Genomic DNA, 26,659 nt, shown 5'->3' on the forward strand with positions numbered 1-26,659 from the left:
CAGAAATGAAAGGAAACAGAATGAATTGGCAGTACCTTCTAATTGTGAACACCCCTCTTCATCTCCATCAATGCTTCTAATTTTATGTTGCTTTAACTACAGTAAGTACCATGTCATTTTCTAATATCTAAACTTTACAATAATATAAAGGTGTATTTCTTTTAAACTACTAGGCATACTTCTCATTTTAGTTATAATGACAAAACAGAAATTCTACAAGAAAAAATCAAGTTAATACATGAGAGGGGTAGATCACAGCTATATAGATTTATGCTTCAGCATGCTCAATAAAATTAAAGACACTGTGCAGGTATAATATAAAATGAAAGACAAAGCAACCAGCAGAAAAGCTTTTTCCTATCACCTAAAGTTACAGACAAGATATTCTTCCGAAAAGCATTTCCCTTTTTTCTGCTGAGATACATGATTCCAAACCCTCAGTATATTTATAAAGTGATACATTACCTCCATCAAAATGCCAAGATTCAATCCATTCTAATTCAGGATGTCCAACTGTTTTACATATTTGTTTCAATCTCCTTTAAACACAATTTATAATAATTGATCCCTGCTTATTTCAAATCAGATTTTGAAAACCTGGCTTTTTACTTCAATTAAAATACATTACCCATTATGTTCTACATTAGTTTATAAGCAAGATGTATTTTTGAAGCAGACTTTCCTCAAAAGTCCTCACCAACAAGTCTTCCAAACTTTTTCAAAGGAAAACAGACGGTATTTTGATGCAAAAATTGAATATCTTACTGGAATGTTCTAAGAGATGGGCGTGCAAGATACAACAAACCTCCACAAGGAGTCAATATGAGACTCATACTTTGATACATTTCAGGTGCCTGTTTAAAATTAGTGTTTGTCACGGTGAGAAATTCTGTGATGAATGCTGAGACAAAAATCAGAATAACAGCGGTGACCACAGCTGGGAGTAAGTTTGAAAAAGAAGCAAAAATGAACAATCCACTCTCTAAATCGATACCACTGATAATGTAGACCTATACTTTTTTCATATTGACTGAAAGCTGGGAGTATGTTGACCTAGGTCTGAACCCACTGCCATGCCATCTATATGTATCATGTGCTCTGAAAACTAATTGGTTGATGGACTTGCGCATGGAGGCGTGAAAAACTTTGTAATGCTCAGTCACAGCAGGATAAGACCAGAAGAAGACATTAACAGAGACTGAGGAGGAAGATGACATGGCAACAAGAGTGAAGAAATGCATGTCCTTGTAGACAAAAAAGGCAAGAGAGTTTAAGTAAGCAAGAACCATTTTTTCTTTTTCACTGTTAAGAAACAAGCCTCACAGACACTTTGCTAACTTTTGTCAAAACCAGGCTCTATTTTTTAAATTTGTTATATGTAATAGAGAACACAGCAATAGTTCCATATGATAGAGGTGAATGCAGTACAAATCCCTAAAGTGTAATCACTTTTCCTCTCCTATTGGGTTCAAATTTTCTTTTAGAAGAGCAGAAGATGGAAGAGAGATTTTTGCTGCTGTTTTCATGTGCCCTAAGTCTCTCAGAAATATCTTTTTGTTAAGATTTTATAGCTATTGCACAGTTTTCAGCTCTTACTGCTACTTCTTCCATTACTAGAATTCCTCTTATTCAGTTGGGGCATTCAGTGGCCCATTGAACAAGAGAAATTCTAGTAATGGAAGAAGAAGCAGTTAGAGCTGCAAACTGTGCAATAGCTGTAAAAGACAAAGTGGAACACTTCTGTAGTTAATCCATTAAAGAACAAGAAGCATTTTATAAACATTTCTACCATGAAGAAACCACTGTCTGTACAACCACATAATTCATGACTTGGATTATAAAATTGACAGGCTTGGTTTGTAGTTTAGCAAGCTAATGCTAACTTTTTGCCTACCAGTCCTTTGCACATTATCTTTAGCTGGGTAGGTGGCTTCTCCATCCTGCTGAACCATCATGAACTGCTACCCAAAAGTGCATTAAACCATGTGGTTGTTAGACTGCTCTAGCAATATTATAAAATCATGTATGACATCAACAATACAAAATACTGCACATTTCTTCCCAGCAACTGTATACCAGGCACGTAAGACCTTCACTATTCTTCACTGTTTGTTCTGGTTTGCCACTGAATATCAAAAGTGAGGGGATTCATTAGCTCACACAAAGATTATCAGTACGAAAGATGACCTAATGCCCCCGCATGAAGATGACAATCAACAACAATTTTCTTGGTTCAGTGGAGCTTTCAACTATCAGGATTATTTTATCTGCACAAAAGACACAGATTATGAAGTGCTTCTTCATTTCACCACTTCTTAGGGAACTACAGACTATCACAAACTTCATCACTGCCATTCAAGCTAGACACTTCTGAGCTTCCAGCTCTCTCAAAATAAAGGCCCTTTACTGAACACACTGCTGCCTCTCTGGAGTCCAAAAGCAAACACAACAGATATTAGTTAACAGCTTAAAACACTGATGGAAGGCACAGGGATAAAATGGTAAAATCTAAGGAGAAGAGAATACTTCAGTACATACACAGCTGACTGGAAGAGCATTAGCATAGCAAAATAGAAGAAGAGAAAAAGCTCTGTTAAGTGTGAAGTACTACCTTTCCTGGAAATTAAAAGCACTCATAGCTAAGAGTACAGCCTGTAGTCTGACTATTGAACCATGACCAATACCCCAGTACAATACACTCTACTCCTGCAAAACAAAAGTGAAGTACTTCAAAAACTGTTCAAATGCTTAAAATTACTTAAAATTAATATAGATTAAAAAATAAATGAGAACTATGCTACAAAGAAGATGCTACAAAATCTGAAAAATAGATTGATAAGAATGACATTTATTGGTGTTTTCTGATGAATTCTGAGGTCTCCTATAAGAATAGTGGATATAAAGCTATTGCAGGACTGAATATGGGCAGCACAAACCAGAGAACTCCAAACAGGGGCAGCAGTGAAAACACCAAGGCACACAGATGTTCAAGCCAATGTTTGCACATTGGCTAGAGTAGTAGGAACTACTCTTGCCACATTAAATTTTTTCTTGCTAAGATAAATGCCATGCCTTTTACATTTCATAAACTGGAATGTTGAGTCCACTACATAATCGTATGTACCTAGCTGATTTAAACTTGAGATGGGCTGCAGGACTGAAAATCATTAACTACAACATGCACCAGCACAGATGAGAATGTTTACCCAGGCCCAGGATGGATCATCTTGCACTGTGCAGCAGTGGATCCTGACACTTTGAGAAATTCCCATCTAGATTCCTCTACAATGGACAATGGAGACTATAGCAAGATTAAAAAGGATATGTCCTTTTTATGTCCTTAAAAAAATCAGGGGTGCTAAGAGAAAATCTTCCTCAGATGCTATTGGTAAATTGGCTGGTTAATACTCATCAACCTCACACTTGAGGAGACAAACACCCAAGTGGGTAGGACAGGAGGAATGTCAAAAGATTTGTGACTGGTTCAACCATTCCCAGTTTCCATCATATTTTTGGTTGGTTTTGTTGGTTTTCTTTTAACGCCAGAATTCTGCTGGCAGCCATTTCAACAGCTTGTCTTTGGCTGTGAGAAAGACAGTTTCTCTTTCCATGTGATCAAAAGATATAAAAATAACAACCAAACATACTGTAAAAATACAGCTAATACCATATGTAACATCAAACACACTGTAAAATAGAGCATTATTAAATTAAAAAAAAACAAACCACAACTGGTCCCCAGAATGCTGGGGATCCTTATCCTATGTGAAGGAGTTCCTTTTGAATTTTTGTACCTAAGATCAGTACTGGAGAAAGATATCCTCCCAAAGAAGTGGAAAAAAAAATAAAATATTTACACACATCATATAATCCTCAGTAAGCTTTTCCCTTATTTTGTTGAATGAGAAGGAAGTTGCTAAGCTTTTTTTTTTGTGAGGGGGGTTGAAATGCATTTCAGTATTTCTAACATCATTTTTATTAGCTCCTGAATAAGTTATAAGAAAATATTTAATTTACTGTTTCTCTTTGCAGTGTTGCCACAAATATGAATTGCATTTCTTTTCACCCAACTACTTCAGTACTGTCATTTTAAAAGAAATATGGTACCACCATCCAAACCCAGTGTGCAGTACCTCAATTTCACAACATCAAATACAGCTTTCCAAACGAGCAAATACATCTAGGCTACCAATATCTGTGCAATTTGATATGCTGACACATTTTTTTCTGTCTCATTTCAGTAACTCATTGCCATAGGCTACAAACAACTCTCACTCCCTGAAATGTCATACATAATTAATACATATTAAATTTTAAAAGAGGAAGTTCTTCAGACCCCTTGAACAGGGCATTTCTTTCACTTTCTGTCCTACTATACTGGCTAATGTTGATGCAAATTCTATTTTCAAAGTAACCATATTTGGATGATCAGTGAAAAACTCTTACCTCACGATATTCTCAAACCTTTGGTGGAATATACATAAGCGTTGAAGTTCAGCTAAATATGGTAGCCTGCCTAAGCAGTGACTCACTGACTGCAAGTACATCTTACATAGTTTATAAATGTACATATGCTTTTGGCCCTATAGGGCTTGTTTGGCTTGTGCATAAACAAAAAATCTACTCTATATATTCTGTATGTATTTTGAGTATCTGTAAACAATTACAGTACTTACATACTTAAAAGATATATTTTCATGATGAAGTGTTGTTCCTAAGAACTGTGACTCCTGGAGTCTTCAAGCCAAAAGCCATTCAGGAAGCAGTTTCTGTCCCCCTGGTTCCTGGTTTCAGTTACTACAAGAGCTGTGTAGTTATCCATGTGATACCACTGATATAACAGCATGTGTACACAGACACAGTTTGTTTCCACAAATGATGTTAGCTCACATAACTGTTTGCAGATTTAGCTGCACAGTCAATTAGAAAAAGTAAGGCAGCCCTAGGTCTGAATACCTCTGAATACCTCAATACCTTTGAGATGCAGAGACACAACCACAATGATGACTGAAGCCTTGCAGTACAGGTGGAAAGCCTTTGTTTCATTTTGCCACCCAGTCTTAGCCTTGTTCCCTCATCTTTGCTTTCCTGTTGCTATTTTAGCCATCAGTCTTAATGCAGGTAAAGCAGTATTTATTGCAGTCCTTTAGCAGCAACTAAAATGTGAAACTTACACCTAAAAATTCTGCTTACATTAGATTGTGCAATAAACCTGCAAGTGTCTTACAAGATAGGAGCTACTAATATTATATAGGCCATACAATTTAGATCCTTTTAGTAAGAAAAACTAGAATGCAGTAGACTCATCTTTAAATGCAACTTTATGATTGTAACATACAATATACTTAGATTTTCTTTATGCCTGGACATAAGGAATCTGTTCCAGTGTACTACTGTACATCTGTTACACTACCAAGAAAGAGGTGGCTAATAATCCTACATTTTTTGGAGCATTTTATGGGTATGTCTATGTGCTCTTGGTTGCCAGGTTTAAAGTCCCAAAGACAGATGGCTAAAGCCATTTGTGTCCCCACTGTCATCCCACATTCACTCACAGCTGATGCCCACTGCATTCAACTCACTTTAAGAGGTTTGTTGGGCTCATTTGCTTTTGCACTCAGCAATGAGAGGCCTTCTCAGGATTAAACATGAAGTGATTCTTGTGCATTTCACACATCTTATCATCTCCCAGCATGCTCTGTGAGAATCTCACTGGCTCAGGCAGGACTGAACTCCCTGCACAACCATATGCATTTTTGAGCTGATGATAAAGTCTGAGATCTAAGTGGCTCCCCTGCCTGGAAGCCAACAACCCTGAAGTTACAGGACACAGAATTTCTTTGCTTTTTACTCTCATCTTGATAGGCCTAAGTACAGTCCCAGCCAGGAGAGTTCTATATTTCTAGATCTAGGCAGACTCCTCAGGCTTGCATGAGTCTTCAGAGTGCCTATGACAGATTTACTGACCTGCCCTTTTAGGTCTTAAGAGAACCACAAAGGTCTGGGCAACTCCTCCATATGTTCTGCATTTCCAGTTGAAGCTTTCTTGTTGGGAACCAGTTGTTTTGCACCAAAGAAGAGACTGAATGTGAGTCAACAGTGGGTACTTAGGGGCTCTGAAATCAAATATGTGAGCTTGCTATCTGAGTTACCATGAAAGCACAAAGTGCAGTACTAACCACAGTCTAGGTTCTCACTCTCAGAGAACTTCTGTTTGTTTCCACAACTGTGTTCCATCTACCAGGCAGGCTACAGCTAATAATCAAACCAAGCTTCCAGCAAGGCCACTTTTGTCACTCATTCATTGACTTCATATCAGAATCACAGAATCACAGAACAGTCTGAGTTGGAAGGGACCCAGAAGGATCACAGAGTCCAACTCTTGAGTGGCCCAGACCATAATTTTTCCTTGTGAACAAATCGAAGAAATTGGCCTTCTCATTTAAACAACAGCTTCAGTGTACCTTTTAATATCATATATCCTGCACATTTCCACATATTTTTACAGAAGTGAAATATTTTGGAAAATTATTCATTTTCTGTGATCAATTTTTTCTCTGCAGACATATATCTAACATGCTCTATTATGTTGTTAGAAGCTTGTTTCCAGTTACAGAACCCCTTCCTCGGCATTTTCATTAAAAAGCTATTTTTCTGCATTGAACTAGCTAAACTTGCTCTGGTTTTAACCTGGGTAAGGATAGCAATTTATAGTCCAGCTTAAATGAAAGATTAATAAAAAGTGAATTTTCCCTTCCTATAATAAAAAGTTTACTCTCTAATAATTTATCTTCTGTATGAATTGTCTAAAAACAGCTGGCATTTCAATAGAGGGGAGAAAGGAGGGCTCTATCCCAAGTCTGAAATTTCCCAGTGTGAGAATATACTATTCACTGACACCATGTTCCATCAATATATTATTATTACATCTAGCCAGATACTTGCTTCAAGACACTATATGTATCAAAGACACTACTTTATATAATCTGTGAAGTCTGCAGTTTGTGGAATTCTGGTTATTTAGCTAATTGAACTCAAAGATGTGAGAAAACTGTGCAAAATGTCAATAAGAGGGCATTTATAAAAATTTTCTCTGCTGCAATCAGAATTATTTTTCTTAAAATGTGATAAAGAAAATTCAAGAGTCCTCTGAAGACTTACAGCATTATTCAGAGACCAAACTCAGCCTTTAATGTGTGAAACAGTAGGATTATAATTTTGCTTTTCAAGCAAGTATCAATAGAATTTAATTATGGAATTACGTCTGATGCTTCACTGATACTGAGTGTGCCTTGTTAAGCAAAATAAAAGACTGTCTCACAAGAAAACAACATTATTATCTCTCTAGCTTGAATCTAGCACAAAATAACTTCTTACCATCTCATCTGCAGCTGTAACTGGCTTATTAATCTTTATACAGAAGATATTATCATAATATCTAGACTATCATAAACTCATAAAACATCAGTTTTATGAGTGATGGTTCAGGAAAATCCCTGACCAAAAAAAGAAAATCATTGATATAAAGAAAACCACCCAACATATTAGTTCAGTTTCACTATCTAGTAAATCAAATTGTGAACTATAATAAATAAAACTGGATAATTGCAGGACATCTACCAAACCAGTTGGAACTATCCTGCTATATTTGTTCATCATTTACACAGAATCTAGGAAAGGCTGCAGCAAGTGACACAAAATGGCCAATGGCTACCAACCACACAGGTAACCTGCTGTGAAAAGTTAGTGCCAAAAAATTACTCTCCTGTGCATAGGACACCTGTGGGTGAATCCTCTATCACACCAAAATCTGTTAGCTGGCAATCAAGTTCAAACACCTGATCACTCAATACATGTGTATTTACTTGGTCCATCTGCAGCACAGAACATGTGCCAGAAGTGTGACTTAAAGTGAGTAAGAAAGGAGTAGTATAGTGTACCACATGTTTAAGAAACAGTTAATAAAACTGCACTAAATATTTTATTACTTTTTAAATTCACAATCAAAATGCTCCAAAGAAAAAGTAAACATCAGATTTTTTGTAATGGGATTTACAAGTTGTTGTTGTTGTTGTTCTTGTTGTTGTTATATTTTGGGGACTACTGCTGTTGTACTGAAACCTTTTTTTCAAAGCCCTTAAAATTTCATATTAAGAGAAATTTCTGAAAAACCCCATAGTTAAATCATATAATTTCCCAACTGATTTCATTAGTTTGTCAGAACATGTTCAACATCGGATCACAGGTACTAAATGCAAACTTTCTGGTACACATGGGTGAAAGGAGATCTAATGCACGATGGGATAAAGAACTGCCAGTCTTGTTAAAAACCAAGATTAATCTAAACCTCACTGAAGCTAATGGGACTTTCCATTAACTTCTACAGTCTTTGGATCAGGTCCTATAGTTTATTTTTCTCTTTCCTTTTATCTTCTCTCCCTTTCAGATTTGTTTTTCTCCTTTATGTGTTACAAGAGCAGCAGTGAGAGCTGAAATGGACAATGCTTAGCTGGCAGTCATTCTCTGGTAATTAGACCGAGCCTCAAACACCTGACCTGCACATCTATGGATATCAAGCACGTCTGAGTGCCCAATTACCCAGGAGTATTAAGAAATAGGTTTGGAGGATGGGCAAATGATTTGATTCTTAAACTCTTCTGTAGCTGATGCTGTGCATGCTTCTTCTTCAGCACAGACTAGAAGACCCAAAGAGAGACTGGAGGTCAAACCCTGTCTGAACCATGATATGCTGTGAACAATTTCTTCATAGCGTTTAGGATCTTTGACCTTTAGAAAATCTACAGCATTCATAATTATATCTAAAGCAGCTTTGATGGTGTCTTCCCCTATAATGGATTCACAGACGTGAATAATACTCCTTAATTTTCAAGTATATCTTTTTCAAATTAATATTTCAAAGAGAAAAACCCTTATCTTGTTAAGAAGAAGAGTTTTAGGGTAGTAGCTCTTGCATAGGATGATACAGTTTGGTGGCCTCTCTTGTTAAAAATGTTCTAGTACCCATCTAATGCCCACTTATTTATGGATTTTAGACTAAAAGCCCTTTTTTGCCAGTTTTCTTCACAAGCACTTATCTCAGCATCCTCATTAGATGGTTTTTCTCTTTTCTTTTTTTTCAAGGCCTATCCATGCCCTTGGTACTTTCTTTTGTTCCATTCTGCAAAAGGAATGGCTTTAAAGGATCTCTCTCTACCAGTTTCAACTTTTTTTCCTTTGTAATTAGCCGTATTTGAGGAGCAGAAAAGTAGAAGACCAGAGAGAAATAATAATAATAAAACCCCCTGGTGAACAAAGCAGATGATGTTCTTTACTTCAATCATATGCTGTATAGCCTGAGTCAAAGAACTTGCACATCTTTTTTTTTTTTCAAATCTGACTCATACAGTACATGCAAGCAAGCTGAGAGACAGTTCTGAAGCTAAAGAACAGGGATGCTTTATTTAGCTGGTTATTGTTATTACCAAGAGCTTATTTAAAAGTTATAATTAAAGAAACCTTTTGCAGATCATAATTTGAAAATTAATTATATGTTTACCATCATCTGCTGAGAAGGAATATATTGATAGTGTTAATACACAAGTGTGTGAATAAGAAAGAATATATTCTATTATATTAATTGGCAAGTGTATGAATCTTTGAAAAACAGGCAGTGAAATATGATATGGGAACTAAAATGGAACCTGAATATGAATTAATGTAGAATAACGTCTAGAACTGCTCTTATCGTAGCTAAATCTGGTGTCAGCCTTTATTCAAATAATCAGGGATGGAAATTTCTTTGCTAATTCTCTTTCAAACTGAAAAAATACCCAAAACATATTGGCAATCCTGACAAATCGTTAAACTCTAGAAAGCATTTCAGCATACACAACACTGGCAGAAACACAGAAATCTGAATTTGTAGTGATTCTGAGAGTCACTTGTGAATGGTTCAGAAGGGCCAAGAAAAAAAAAAGGGTCACTTTACTAACAAAGTGAACCAATTTTATTCTTTTTTCAAACTTTAACAAAAACCTCAAAAATATTTGTACCTTGAATATCACTTCCTGACTTCCTACAATTTGTTTGCATTTTTCTGTCTTTTTTCCTTCTTGATATGCAGTTCTTGCTAGATTAGCTATCTAAATGAATGAACACTTACCACCTAGAACAAAAGCATATTTGAATTTTTAAAAAGCAGAACTCTCCTCTAAAAGTACTTCCAAGGACTTCCATTAACAAGATGTACAGAAGATATTTTACTACTGGAAATCCACAGCTGTTGAATCATGAGCCTTTTGTGGTTTTTTAATCTGTGAATTACATAAGTAATTAATATTCTTATCACTTTGAATAAGTACATAAAATTTATTTTGACTTCTACCAATAAGTCAGTTATCTTTTATGTACTTGAAGATTACTACATTTGTGTCATATGTTGACCATCTTGATTTTATGTTGAGCCTTAAATAAGTTCACCCAAGCCAACAGTAATTTTCACAGATGTTATAAGATTACTAATATTTACTATAAAAGAAGCAGCATACATGCAAAGCCTTGATCTTTCAATTTTTGTTTATATGTCTAACTTTTAGTAATTTTAGAATTATCCAAGTTAAACTAATTTTGATGGGTACTCAGTTCAGTTAAAGATTTCTACTTCTGTGAATTTTACTCACACTACAAGATCTCTTTGAATCTGCAAAACTGACTGGAGTAATTCCAGTAAGATAGCTGCCATTTGTTTTGTTGCTTATGTCAGAGCAACCACCATTTTTGCCACTCATTCTTTTTAATTCTAGACAGAAGTCTAGTGAAAATAAAACAGTGTGTATCATTTCAGAATGATCACTGTACACGACTGAACCTTGATAAATAAGGTCTGAATTCTGGACAGAAAGTTCAGACATTTGTTATCTAAATAGGAACACTCTTCCGCATTTTGCATATCCTGAACCCAGTCAATCTACCAGCATTCTCTGTTCACACTTGCAAAATGGAGGATAATTTATCAGTTTGTTGATGCTAAAACCTGCAAGTCTGAGGTGGTTAAATCTCTCACTATCTTATCTCTGTATCTACTCAGATATTTTCCTATAGTCCCTGCTCATTTACAAAATTGTCTCAGATAATGCAAATACATTAAGCAATCCATGCTCACAACAGAATGATCAAATTTAGTTTGTGGCCTGCATTGTTTAAAGAATTGCATCTGTTTCTGTTAGTATGTTTAAGATAATCAGATATACTATATTTTATCAGATAAATGACTTTCTTTTTTTGGAAAGGGAAGTTTACTTCCTCTTTTCATTTCATATTTTGTATACTTTCTTTTATATTTTAAGTTACAAGCTGCCATTTTTAATTGATCCTCTAGTTGAACCCAGCTATGGCCTCAATATGCACAGGAAAGGCAGATAAGCATCATAGATTTTGCAAAATCTGTAAATGTGCAAACACCTGTGGCGCTTCACCTGCCTGAAGTTAGGCACAGAAAACATCTGTGGGAAAATTAGAAACTGACTCTTGCTCAGGTGAAGAGATTTATGGAAGGGATTTCTATTTCCTTCTCTCCTTAATAATCCAAACTTAACATACTGAGAAGCGTATAGAATGAAGGAAGTAATTTCAACTGCATCCTGCTAGAATAAGCATAATTGGATGCGACAAATATTTTCAAAATCTTTTCAGTTGCATTTTACAATTAAATTTCATTTAGCAGGATGTTGCATAGATTAATTGTGTTGCATATTCAAGTATTTTTTTCCTTTTCATTTGTAGCAACACTACCTATTAGTGGTAATTTACTTTGTCTGGCAGTAGTTATTTTAAGTGAATATTTCATACAGGAAATTAATCCTCCCTATGTTTTAAACAAATCAAACAGAAATGAAAAGCTTGAGAGTCAGTTTTCTCAATTAAAACTTGTACCTACGCTCTCAATCTATTTTTTGGCCAGCCTGTATTTATGCTCAGAATTGCCCTGACCCAGGCGCAGGCCCTTGCTCCTGACCTCGTTGAACTTCATGAGGTTAGCACAGGCCCACCTCTCAAGCCTGTCAAAGTTCCTCTGGATGGCATTCCTTCCCTCCAGTGGGCTGACTGCACCAAACAGCTTGGTGTTGTCAGCAAACTTGCTGACAGTTCACTCAGTGACACTGACAATGTTGCAAAAAAAGATCTCAGACAGTGCTGGTCCCAGTAGAGACCCCTGAGGAACACCACTCATCTCTGGGCTCTACTTCAAGCCATTGACCACAACATTTCAAATACAACCATCCCACTAATTCCTTATCCACTGCATGGTCCAGCCATCAAACCCATGTCTCTCCAGTTTAGTGACAAGGATGTCACGCAGGAAAGTGTCAAACACTGGTCAAATGCATCCCACTCTGAGCAAGAGGCTGGAGTAGGTGACCTCCATGGGTTCCTTCCAAACAACTTTTCTATCATCCTCTGACTAAAGTGAATGAATAAATACTTTAATTAGGCACATTTAACTTTTCACTTTGCTACTCGTTCACAAAAGAGCGATGTTACTGAAACCCCTTATTTTTCATAGAATCCTTCTTCAAATACTGGAAGCAGAAGTATCAGATTGTTCTGAATGCCTTTAATACAGAATGACTATCTTTAGTTTCATGGCCAAATACTCTTACAGATGAGCCTACCCCCTTGATTATGGATTTTCATACTCAGGAGAGAAAGAAATCTGCTCTGTGCTGACAGACCTGAGGACCATAGAATTGCTCTGATCCTGCTGTGCAGAACTTGTTCCTTTGTGAAAATGCATTTAAATGCATTTATATACACATCACAAATGTTGTGAGTCTAACATGTTGTCAGCTCAGTTAAAATGGTATCCCAAAGCAGAAGATTTGGAAGAAAACAGATGAGGCAGAATCAGAACTATAATGACTGGCAACACACAGATCTTAAAAGTGTCTTTCTGTGTTACTCATGACTGATGTCAGACTCCTGCTGCTAAAGGCAGCCAGACACTCTAACCCTGTTCATGAACCAATGAAATGTCCTCTTTAAATCAACCCCATTTGTTCTCTCCATTGCTATTTTAAAGAGGCTGTTTCAGGCCTCATTCTTCTTAAAAATGTTTTAATTTTCAATGACATGCATGCCCAGATGAAATCTTCTTTCTTGTGCCAACTCAGATCTTTTGCCATAAAGAGATCTACCTGCTACCAAGGGTTTAGCACTGGTAAGAAAATTTGTTTCTTGACTGAAGATGAAAGCAAATTTACTTTTGTTTGCAAATAAACAAGAAGTGTTTTGCCACAAGTTCCAAAAGCCAAAACCAAATACTTTTGCTTTGTCCAGCATTGTTTTTTTCTTTAGATTAAGTAAGTTAAACAAGACTCTGGGGGACCACAGAGCAGCAGGAAAGAAAGACAGAAACCTGCTTCTGAGTTTTGGGTGGATCAGCCTCTACAGGACTTGGCCTCAGCCATGCATATGAGCTCCCATATCATCAACACTAATGCTGCAATGGCACTCTTAATGCCCCAAGTATTGCCAGTAGCCTGAAACCATACACAGCAAACCTTTCTCAGTACACTCTGAGCTGAAGGCATCCATGGCGAATCTGTTCTCACCAGACTTTACAAATCTTGCAGGCACCTAAAAGGGTTATCTCAAGTCCTCCTCACAGTAAATAAAATATTCTTTAAAAGGCTTTTGGGGATCCTCAGGGCATTCCAGTATTGCCAGGAAGATGCTCTACCCTACCTAGTAGAGAAATACATAACAATGTGCTTTAAAAATTAAAAATTTAAAAGAATCTGAATAATGCTTCCTGTCAATTTTCTAGGTTGGCATCATGTAATTCAAGAGTGAACAATCTCAACAAATTCATCTGGAAATGTCTGTCTAGCCTGTGGAAAAGCCATGTAAAACTGTGTACACAGCACAATACATAATGAGGTTTACACTTGCTTTGGGTTTGTCCTGAGGAATATACAGCAATTCTGACACAGTTTCTGCCAGTGTTACCAGCTACAACATGCAGCTCACTAGCACAGGAGTCTATTTCCTGTTCAAAGAGGAAAACAAGGACTTTAATATTTACAGGTTAATTGTCTCAAAATATTATCAGTTCATTCTCCTTAAAAATAATTAAGTGCTTCTTTACCAGAATTAATGAAAAAGAATATTATTAAGCAGATGTTAAAACTGCAGGGCAGGTCAAAAAATTCAAAATGAAACCAGTGGTTTTCTATCTGCTTCTTTAGATTTGCACAGGCTATAGTCTCAGACTGCTCCCTTTTGACCTGACCATAAGAATGAATCAAAACTAAATTGATCAGGGTCTCATACTCTGATTTGCTCAAATAATTTTTTTTTTTTTTTTTGACATGCACCAAAGGGAGCTGTGTGCACAACTGGGGAGGATGTATCCTACCAGCAGAAAGACTGGTTTATTCCAGTATTTTTCTGAATCTTGAAAATAGAAAAAGTGAAATGGTAAGACATATTTGATTATAGTACACATCCACCAACAAGTGTAAAAGGCCATCAAACTTGAACAGAAAAATCTCTGAAAATTGCAAAGAGCTGCTTGAAAACCTTAAAGCAACAGAATTTCTCAGGAAAGCAGTAGTCAAGCAAACAAATACACAGTGAAAAAAACGATCTTTTCAGTAGGATTCTGGGGGAGGGTGCTTTTTTTTCTGTTTATTTGGGTTGGTTGGGGTTTGTTGTTGTTACTGATTTTGTAGTTATTTTTATTTTGGTTTTGTTTGTCTGTGTATTCATGTTTCTGTTTGCGTGTTTATTTTGTTTTCTTTCCCCAGAAAACAGATTGATTTCTTGTTTTGATTTGATGATTTGTTTTGCTGCTTTTAGAAAAACCAAGCAGACTCAAAGCAGACTCAGACCATGAAGAACTTCAAACTGTATGTCTTCCCGTGTCTCAAAACTAAAGGCATTCACACTGTGACCAGATCAGTGCACAAAGCACAATGAAACTTCTGCTATGACTGTAATATAAATAACTTTTGCATTAAATTGGATGCATGTTAAACACTAAAGAAAGAATATTATTCTTAAATACAAGGTAGAAAAGTGTAAAATTACAGATTTGAGATAGGAGTAAAATCAGATATTCTCAAGAGTTAAGCCTGCTACTGCTTCAACCAGTGTTGCTAAGGTGTCTTGATTTACCTGGGCAATGAATCTATTACAGCTATACACCTATTCCACTACTTCCATGTATTTATACACATACTTTGAAGGAATCACTCTTAGTGCTGTGGGAGACTTACTGAGCAAAGAAGACTACAGCTCAAAAAGAAGACTAAAGTTCCCAGTTGAGCTACAGAACTACACAGCAAAAAAAAAAACCCAAACGAATCAACCCACAAAAAAACCCCAAAACCCAAAAACCCCAAAAAAGCAAAAACACCCCAAAAAACCAGAAACAAACCACAAAACCAGAACATTTTGGTTGGAAAAGTAGCCGATATTGAATCTGTTATCTCACTTGTTAAAAATAGGACCATGCTGCTCATTTTCACTTGTCTAGCTCTCATTTCTAGCCTTGGAATTTCCCCACAGATATCCATGCACAATCTAGCTGCATAAATCTATGCCTCACACCAAAACAAAACTTAGACTACAGTGTGCTTCTTAACTTGCTTTGACCTGAGAATCCAGAAACAACACTTGTGAATCAGTATGAGTATTATGAAGTGTTTAAAACATAATATTAAAATTCTTAGAATTGTAAGGGTAAAAGGTTTAGAATAAGTTGAATTTTTAGAGCAATATTCAGTTCTTAACTTTGGTATCTTGGATACCACTACTTACATGATACAGAGCAATTTCAGAAAATAAAAATTCAGATGAAAAGAAAGAAAACAAAGAGGAAGAGAGAACTACTCTTCACTGACCAAACTGACTGGCAGTAACCCTATTAGTTATATCAAAAGCTGTGTGATACCCAGGTGAACTGAGAAGTCATTTATTGCTCTTCTTCATTTCTTGAAGAACCAGATTCCTCTGTTCTTCCCTTGTCCTCTAAATACCCACCAAACAATTTTCTCTCAATCTGCAGGAAGGGGGTAGTGAAAGTTTGCCTTTAGGGGACCACAGAGACAAAACATTGTTTTCACCTTTCCCCATTGCTCTCTCAGGGCATAGCACTCCTGACTTCAAGGCAATATCATCAGTATTCATTCACAAGCCTAGCAAGAACACCCATTAGTTATATCCAAGACAGCATTATTGTGCCCTTTCTCTAAATTCTATGTACTAACTCAACATAAAATCACAGTTTTGGGTATTGATCAAATAAAAAATTTCCACTCGAGCAGTCCTGACAGAAAGCCAGGAGATTTGCTGCACAGCAGCACAGTCCCTCCATACGTGTAGCCCCACATACTGAGGTTTCCTCTGAAGTTTTATCCTGACAGCTATGCGCCTGGAGTGCAGTGGGATATGCCTGAAATACTTCTTTACCCTCTCTCTGATCTTTATTGGCTCTTCACCCCAACAGGAGACACCAGCCTCACACTCATCCTGTTCCGTTTGCCACAGAGCGTTCCCCAGCTGCAAGGTGCCATGAACACGTCTTGAAATAATGGTCCACATTTGCAGAAAATGCTTCAGAGAAATCATGGGCCCTAAATTTATGATTTCCCCCTCATCTACCTGAATCCCAACTTTAGCCAAGTTTAATGACAAAAATTCCCCCCATCCCCAAATGAGTGAGTATTAAATGTAGACTTAGTTCAAGAATGGAAATCCTGAACTCCCACTTACACCCCAAGCCTGGCTGCTCAGTCAGTAAGACTCTAATTTTTATATCTGTAATCTCTACTTTTTTGTTATATTTTGCTGTTAGTTTTAGGACACAAAAGCAAATATTTGAAGTGCTCCAGCACAGTAAGGATAATTGTAAAATTGGGAGTTACAATCATACTTACTTAGTGAAGCTCATCTCTTACAAGGAGTGCTTTTTAAACTGGAGACTGCATCCACCGGTAGCAATGCCAAAACTTGACGAGCTGAAATAAAGAAAAAGGTAAATTTACACAAAATTTACTTTTGTGGAAATACAAAATGAAGCATAGGCTTAAGCATCCTCTTTGAATCACGAGACCCACTTTAATTTACCCGACATTTGGAATTGCACACAGAAAAGGAATGAGGTGATTCTTCCTCCTAAGCTAACATAACATAAAGTTGTTAATGTCTTTTGAACTCTACCTTTGTGCTTTAGCAGACCAGAAGACAGAGCTTGACAAACTGGAGTATTTATCCAGACAAAAATAGCCACTCAGCTGTGCTTTAGTGCCATTTTCTGTCACACCAGCATGACAGCACTAAGTGTTTAGTTCAAATAAGTGGTTCCACGTCCTCTGATAATACAACATGGTTCCAGCATTCTGTTCACTACAATTTCAGCTCCATCAGGGGTGGCACAAGACAGCTCAGTATTCCCAGAGATTTTCAAACTGTGGTGCATGTGTTCTATTATGCACTCAACCCGTCTGGTCCATTTGGACTGGATTCACCAGGGAATACAATTAGCTGGCCATTTTATTTACACAACCCAGCCTGCCAATTTGTCTGGAGCTTCAGTTATTTTTTATTTTTCTCTTTCTTGCAGTTTTGAATTATTTCTGATGTGGCAACTATCTGTAGCACAGATTCTTCTTCCACCGGGCATTAGTGTGCAAGGCAACCAACTGTTGGGGGACTCATCTTGGGGCAGTCAAGATCTTCAAATTTGAAGCAGTAGTTATTTCCTCAACAAACTCAAGTACATTGTTCTTTAAAATGAGCCACTAATAAGACTTCTTGTTAATGTGCTGCCAAACAAATCATGGAGAATACGAATGAACAGCAACAAACAACGGCACACAAACACAGGGCAATGAATTTATTCTGCTCCCCATCACACAACTAATCAGTGCTCCCAAAGCAGGGCACTATTGCTGCCCTGAAGACCAGAATTTGACACCGGCAATTTAGTGTTTTAGGAAAACAGGCAAATATTCAAAAAATGAGACATGAAATGATCTTATCCAAAGGACAGAGAACTCAAATAATCTCATTGAGCCTTACAGAACCACCATTGTCACTGTATTTAAAATATACTTTCCAAAGTTCTGTTAGCACATACAACACAAATATTTAACGACAAAAAATAAGACCAGACATAAAAAGAAACATAAAAAAACACACTCGTTCAAATGTGCTCATTTGAAATGGGAAATACATGAAAATATTGTGTGCTTTTTCAGACAAGAAGGTTCAAATATTACCAGTTTTATGATGCCAAATATCTTCTGCCAAAGTCTTCACTTTTCTTCCTCTGTCTCTGCCTCTCTCCTCCTGCATCAAAGAAAAATCTCTCAGCCTCCATTTTTATCCTGAGCCAACAGTCTCAAAATGTTCCATACAATTAAAATGAAAACATAGTAAAACTGAACCACCCTTCATTGGATATGGATTTTTTTTCTCTACTGCTACTCAAAACAAATTTCCTGTCTTTCAATTTGTCTAATGACTTTAATTATATTTTTCCAAAAACATGCTACCCGTGGACAAGCCCATAGAATATGTCCTAAGGTATCCTCTTGCCAAAAGCTTTTCCCATAAGCTTTTCCAGTCAGCTTCAAGAAACTTATTGGGTTTTTGTAATGATTTTTAAATAAAATTTGATATGAAACTTTTGGCAACATACCTATAAAGAATTCAAATTATTAAAAAATTTATCGTATAAATTGCAAACACAAAATGACTGATGAGATTACATAACATCTCTCATAACTGTACAGGTTTCTATTACTGTAAGTCTTTTTGTGAGCAATAATGAGTCAAACTGAAACTATCACCAAAGAAGGGTTAAATGAGAAAACATTATCCATGCATTTATGGACTGCCACAAACTACCTGGAGAACATGAAATGTTCACTCTGCTCACTGACACCACCGAGCACATTCCCATTTACATTAAGAGGCTTGAAAGCAAAAACCAGAACCTTTATGGGACTACTTAGCTCGAGGGTCCCTTATTCCTCAGACCAGTTCACTGTCTCCTGGAATGTTTTCCTAAAGCACTGTGTGTTACTAGCTCCCCTCTCAGGGAAGAAGAAAGTCCTAAAATCTTTTTCTGCATTCTGTAACTTCATATTGCATATCTGTTTGGTGGACTGACATAGCAGTCAGAACAAATACTACTGCTGGGTTGAGAGCATCTGTGAAGCTACAGGAGGAGAGGGGGACACATTGTCAGGAAAAATGAAGTGCCGCTGGTCACTGTGGCAGAGCACACTGAGGTGCTGACCTGTGAAGGAAAAGGTCTTAAAAGCACTGACATCATATCATAATCAAGCAATGCATCACTTAATAGCTAGTTTTTGTACCTTCATCAATACCATTGCAAAGATGTGTTCTAGAGTTTTGATTTACTGCTGGTAAATTTTACATATTTAGGGAGACTAGATTTTGGGGTTCATAGTTCATAAAATGCACTAAACATATCATTGTTTTCATAAATTAGGACACCTCAGCAATAAACAGGAAAACTTCAGAATTCATTTAACAGTGAATAAAAACATCTGTATTCTAGTTCATGGATCAAGACAGTAATTGTCTTTGCTCTCCCCTCCAGCTGAGTAGAAGTCCTAATACATAGTAGGATTGGTGGAAGAATTTGTGCTCCCACACCAAAACTAGAGCTGTCTGGCCACTGTAATCACTGCTGGGATATAGGGTTCATGTAATTTCTTCAACAAGACTGGTAGTTGTTATCTTAAGAGCTCTGTGATATCTTGGTGAACTTCTAAGTCATTTAATGCTCTTTGTTCCTTGCTGAACCTGCCTCCTCTGTTTCTCTCATGTCTTCAACATACACAATATTAAGATCAGAGAACACAGATTCATAGGGCCATTTTTATTTCCTGCTGATGAAGGACAATCCCTTGGCAAATATAGAGCAGTTACATCAGAAAGACATTTAAAAAGCCAGATATTGTTGAAAGACAATATAGTAAAAAAGCCAACAATGACAAAAAGTTCCCAGAATGTTCAAATTCAGACTTTCAGAAAACTCTGAAATAATTACAGGTGCCCTTAAGCCATTTGCCTGAGTACAGCTGCACACAGTGAGTGTGTAGGGACACTTTTCAAAGCCTGTGACTGTGAAGAGCAGACCACTGGGTACTGTTGGTCACAGGCAGGAGGCAAAAAAAGTCTGCTTAAGAGGGAATGGAAGAACATAAAGACAGCAGCTAAAGGCACCTTGCAGTTGCACTTTCTAAAGCAATGATGCTAACACAGCTCCTTCCCAAGCAGTCCAGAAAGGTGTCTTAACACAATGAAAGAATCAATCCAACCACATAAAGATGGCTTACAGAGTACCTGAATGGTAGCTTTATTCCATTTCTACTGGATAAAGTGAATTCTGGGCCAAGGTAAATGGTAAGGGACAAGTTTTTTCCTATAGTACAAAGCAAGCCAAGTCAAAGCCAAGCTCAGAAAGTCAAAAAGAATGTGTCCATTTCTATCTCCATACCTGAATGAATTGTTGAAGCAATTTCTCTTCTGCATGAACTTCAGACTAGAAGTTCAACACACTGTACCTCATGTGCAAACTTCATTCAACATTGACAGCTGAATGACCATTTCCTAGACAAGTTTACTTTTCACTTTTGCAGTATAGTAGTTTATGCTTAGAAGAAATAGTACAAGTCTATCCCACCAAATCCATGTGCACATTTGGAAATATTTGGGGTTGCTTAAGGTGTTCTTAGTTTTGTATCTGTTTTCAAGAACAGCAGGTTAATTAAAAAACTTATTTGAAAGTTATCTATCTGGTCATGTGGTTTCTGCTGCAGTCTCCAGACAGGGAAAGTGAGGAGGGGAAATAAAAAAAACAGTTGTCATAAATAAACGCACCCCATTTATTTTGTGGTTTGTATTTCTGCATTCCAGGGTTGAGCATGTAAAATGGATCTGAATCTTCTGAGAATTTCTTCTCAAAGAGATTACTGCTGGTGTGTACTTCTGGATGTTGCAAAATATTCAGTGCTGCTTGAAAGGGGAAAGATAGTTTTTCCAGACAAAATAGAATTTAGTTTTGTAAGCTTTATCAATAAATTTTCCAGGTAATATTAAAATAACAAACATATTAAAAATTTTAATATGAAAAATACAAGACTTTTCCTTTCAAATGTTGGTCAAAATTACTTTTAACATTTACAATAAGAGCTGGAGAGAAAATTATAAATTTCTAGCTAAACATTTAGCAATATTCTTTAAAGTTTTCTTTATTTCAGATAGATTATACAAATCTTAAACACCATTGAATTCCTACACAGCCTAATAGTTTTTCATATTTCCCATGGACACTTTTGTCATCATTCATCATCAATTACTCAATTACATCATAACTCACCCTCTCTCAATCTCAATCTCAATATTTTTTCTGTAAAACAGATGACACCCATATTAACATTGCAGGAACAAGCCTAGCTCCTATGAAATAGTAAGGGAATGAAAAAAAGTCCTTTGTTAAGTTTTTTCTGGACATACAAAAGAAAAAAACCCACCAGCACACAAAGAAATTATGCAAATCACCTTTGTAAATGTACTTGAACAATCTGGAGATTTGTTAGTTGAAAACAAGAGAGTATTTCTGGTCCTCTGATAATTTTAATGGTAAAATGACCTAGGTGTGCCCCCATAAAACCCAAATACTGAATTCTTCATCATTATTGCCATCACAAGAAGAGACCTAAAACTTGACATTGACACATACAATATCTGGTAGTCCAGAAATCAATAAGAGCAGTGACCTGCTTTCAACTGAAAAGCAGGAAAAATCTCTCCCAAAGGTCTTAATGTCTATATGTCCTTCCAGCTAACCACCAATATACAAGAAAAATGTAGAAGCCTCAAACATGATAAAATGGACAGAAGTGAAAAAACCCACTTGTTTTAAACAAGTATGATTCAGACTTATTTACATTACTAGTTGGGTTTTTTCATACTGCAGAAGTCAGAAGTGGTCTGGAGTAAATGACAGAGGAGAGAGAAACTGAATGAAAAGCTGTTAAGAAGAGGTTAAGACAAAACCACCTAGCCAGAACGGCACACTACTTGCAGAATTACAGTAGTCTTCTGACTAGAAGCGTGTGAAAAGCTAGGAGGGTATTTCTGATGTACATCAAAGACAGTAAAAGCTGAAGTGAAACCTCAAAGCTCTTTTTCTTTTCTGAAACAGGTTATGAATTTAATTATGCAGAAACAGAACTGCTATGTGCACATCTTCTTTTGAAGGCCTTGCAGATCCTTCCTAAAAAAATGGTTCCTTTATGGTAGCAAGCCTCCAACTCCAAAGAGTTTTAAGTATGCTAGTACTTGCTGCTCTCCCTTCACTGCAGACTCCAGCTCCTCCCTGAGTCAGAGTGAATGCACTTCTCTGAAAAACACAACTATTCTGACAATATGCTCATCCTTTCCCAGGGTTCACTGCCAATTTCAAATGCCTAATTGCTGTTGTGAACTGTGAGGATATCCAAACTCAGTGGAATGAAAAATTACCTTTTTCCCTCCTCTAGTCTCTCCCTAATTCAGCTGCAGATTTTCTCCCTTGCTAATGCAAGTATCTTTTGTGGAGGATTTTTCCTTTACAATAAAACCAAAAGTATCTCTTGATTTTAACACGATTGTTACAGATCAACACCAATTCTGACTTTGTATTTGACATTAGCATTGCTCTTTAAAACAAATTTGGTAGTTTCTCAGCACCACATTTCTTTAATGCTTATTGACAGGCAGGTCAGTAGCCAGTGACTTCTTTTTTTTTTTTTTTTTAATGACTGTATTCTTTTGTTCTCTTTGCAGTACCCACAAGGACTTGAATGACAGAAAGTTCATTTTTCTCCGAATGAACATCTGATTAGAGTAGCCCATGCTTTACCCCCCTTTGGGAGACATGCTGTCAGCCAGCAAAGCCATGGTGGTCGTGGTAGCTGTCACTGCATATCCAACAGCTGCTCCGTTACACATTCCCTAACCTGGCAAGAACCGTGCCGCAGAGATTCTGCCGCTTTTCCCCACCCTGGCTCTGTGCTGCCCTGGCCCTGGCCCTGCAGCAGGCAGGCTGGCCAGCACTCTGCCTGCAGCTGCTTCCCACCCTCCCAGTGCTGCTTCACCACAGCAGGAGCTCTCCCAAAGGTGCTTTCTATGGCCTTGGCCCTGGAGAGTGAGTGTCACCCCACCAAGGAACCAGCACTCCTTGGCTGTAAGCTTGTGGATCCCTAACCTGCTTGGTACCCACTCCCCGCACACTGCGGGGTCTTTGCTGTACCAATGGAAGGAAATTATGGGGGAAAAATTATGCTGAAGTGGACATTTTGAATTATTTACATTCAAGGCAGAACATGGCTTGATGAATAGAAAGTTAATGAAATGGTCTCTGTATGTTGCCCCAATATGTAAAGAATTATGTCAGTGCAGTAGAGCCGTGCTCTAGCCAAGTGCTAGCTCAGAACACGGACTAGGTAAGAAAGAATTCAATGCAAATTGCATTCAGTAGATGGATTGAATCACCTGCAGTCATTTCAGTTTAATGTTAAAGAGTTCAGAATGTTATTTTAATTACACAACACCAGGTACTTTAAGATTTTCTTTGGAACAATCCTTTACATTTCCATCTTTGTTGAAGATGTGATTAGAATATGAATAGAGCTTAAACTGCCACCACAGCTGGTTACACCTTCCTAGAAGGACTTTGCACTAATGGCAGGTGTCCTGGTTAGGATTGCATTCTATGTCTCTCACATATGAGTAGCTCTGTGTTCCACAATGAAATCCAGAACTGAAATCAATGTGAGACATTCTTAAACATCATACTGTTCTAGAAGCCTGAAGGTACAGCAAACTGCTTTAGTTTTTTTAATTTAACATATATTCCTGCTTGGGAAAACCATACAGAGCTTAAAAAGAATAAATTCAAAATTTTCCCTAATTTTTTGGCTAAGTGATAGCCAAGTGAAAAAGAGTTAATCTGACATTCCAAATGCAGTGTTTCTTTAGAACTCAGGGGTTAAAATCTAGCTGTTACTCCTAATCTGCTGCTTTGCATCAGAAAATCATGAAATTCAAACTTCAACTTCCCTTTCTACAGCTTATCCCAGCATGGGAATTGATTCATCACACACTGCAATCAACTTTTTGGTACATAACTGAATACAAACTATGATACTGAGGGAGATTTACATGTTTGTGTCATAGAACACAGAGCTCATGAAAAAAACAGTTGGTTTATCCACTGCAGGGATTCAGTTACATTTCCAAGTACCCATTCAAAATAAAGCACAGAGACTGAGAGAAAGGGCATTTTATTTGTTTTCTCTGCCTTTTTATTTCTCTATGTTTCTTTATGTAACTGGTCATTTTTAAAAGTATTGTCTTCCATTTATCTCAATCCTTTGACTTACCAGAGATACCAAATTAGCTCTCCCATAATCTTGTTGTAAAAGTTCTGGAAAATCTCAGAAATGTTATGAACCTTACTGAAAGTTTAGAGGACTGAATATTCTTTTCTCAAAAATGTGAATTAGTCACTGAAATTAAATAAAAGGTGTTCTAAAAAGTGTGTGTGGGGGAGGGGAATCTCCAAGAAAGAATGAATTTGAAAATACCTGACCAAAAATCCCTGCTTTTCTGAGCTGATTAACACTAAGTCCCAGTTATGTAAAAACATGACAGAAAGCTAAATATTAAAGTTACACTTTCTTTTGACACATCCCCATTTAGTCATATCTGATGATATGCTCCTTTCTAATTCTGTACAATAAGTCAGAAAGAGAATTAATATCTGTATATATGAAACTTTTACTACATTTCATATATATTACCAATGTATAATGGTAACAGATATACAGTAGATGTTTTCATGCTAAATACGACATTTGTAATGTCTTCTTGCTCTCTTTGCCCTTATTCAATTCTGCTTGTTAGGCCACTTCAATTGTTTATACTCAAGATTTTTGGAGCAGATATGCTAACAATGCCTGAAAAAATAAGACTCAAATCCCTCATACTGATGCTAATAATGCACAATGATCTGACTAATGCTGAATAAATTGTAAATAATAAAAATAGCAAATCCATCATCCAAGATTGCATTTTATTAGGAAAAGTTGAGAAATATAGGATACACCTTAACTACCTATTTAATTGGAGAGCAAAGAGAGAACTATGAAATCCTAAACCATAGTATCTGTATTCAACTCCCAGCTTCAGTTTGCCCTAAATTAATATTGTTACCATTGTCACTGAAGTTTCAGAACTGTCCAGCACTTCCCAGATCTTCAAGGATTTGTTTTACTAATTTTGCCAAGGGTTTCTCTTGAGTATCCATTTCTGTCTCAAGCTTCAATTACATTACAATACATGAGGACATACATGTCCTTGTATAATTTTCATTTGTGACTAAAGGTTGAACATTGGTAGTAAAACAAAGGACATGGTTAACCAAATGCTTTGCAGCAAAGAATTTGAATGTGGAAGTTGTCAGGCTCTTATGGACTCCTAAATGCAACTGGAATCAATGGGACAAATTACTCGAGTTTTCACCTTGATTCTGCGTATTACAACACATCACATTAATCAGTCCAAAACATATCTCATGATTCTTTAGACAACACCATGGTTTGACACATCAGCAGTGACCAACCCTTGCTGGACCCTCACCAAGTAGCCATCAGAACTGGAATCACCCAAAGCTTGTATTACTTAGGGATGCACATATCCCAGGCAGGGAATTAGGTACACACCAGAATCAGACTGCAGAGAAATACATGTTGAGAGCTGAGTTTTCAAATCAGATCTTCCCTGCGTTCAGCACTCACTCAACACTGAAATGAATGCCAGTAGGTGAAAGTACAGCAGCTGTAAAACCACACTCAGCAACACAAAAAAAGAGATGAGAAAGGGAGATGAGGGTAGAAATAACATTTGTTTGCAGGTACAACAAGAGTTTATCTCTCACCTCAAAAATATGGGACATTATAATTTCACTGCCTTCACCAATAAGTCTCCTATACTCACAAACAGCCAAATGCTTAACTGCACGACATAGATTAAGATACTAGGAACTAAGAAGTTGATTTTCAAAGCAATGGATGTCTTACAAAGAAGCATGTAAGACTTTTTTCCTTTACTGAATTTCAGGTTATGGAGTTATATGCCAATTCTTCCTCTTGACAACATCCATACCTCAGTAACTAAAACCTCAGAATCAGTGCTGGTCAGTTGAGGTTCCTTAGTAGAGTAGTGTTGAAGTCACATTGAATTTTCCAGACTGGTGAATATAGAGAAGCTAAGTGTTCAGAGTTATTATTGTTGCATCATTCTTATGCACCTAAAAACTAAAGAGGATGGAAAAGATTTTACAAAAAAACATGTTCTGACCATATCTGTTGGGGTAGAAAAGCATCTTCCTCCACTCACATTCTGTTTATCAGAATTTAAGTGACAAGTTTGAATTAGAAACAAATGCAGGACAGATATTCAAATGTAAATGTTAAGGTAAAATCCTTGTATCTTAGATTGTACTTTTTATTTCATGGAGAAAAAGACAACCAACCAAAGACTTCTCAACAATATAAACTAAGTAGGTATG

General features: G+C 36.8%; 1 long non-coding RNA gene across 1 annotated transcript in view; it reads right to left on the reverse strand.

Annotated features, from left to right (window-relative positions):
- The window catches only part of LOC139591141 (uncharacterized), a 176,848-nt gene that overhangs the window by 143,504 nt on the left and 6,685 nt on the right, over positions 1–26,659 (reverse strand). The window contains exons 2-3 of the long non-coding RNA XR_011679566.1: positions 18,285–18,354; positions 16,941–17,021 (exon numbers count right to left, since the gene is read on the reverse strand). This is a non-coding gene — a long non-coding RNA (uncharacterized lncRNA). The remainder of the gene's footprint in view (positions 1–16,940; positions 17,022–18,284; positions 18,355–26,659) is intronic.

Source organism: Agelaius tricolor, unplaced genomic scaffold, assembly GCF_023055355.1.
Source record: "Agelaius tricolor isolate 1412-34295 unplaced genomic scaffold, bAgeTri1.0.p SCAF_6, whole genome shotgun sequence".
NCBI classification, from domain to species: domain Eukaryota; kingdom Metazoa; phylum Chordata; class Aves; order Passeriformes; family Icteridae; genus Agelaius; species Agelaius tricolor.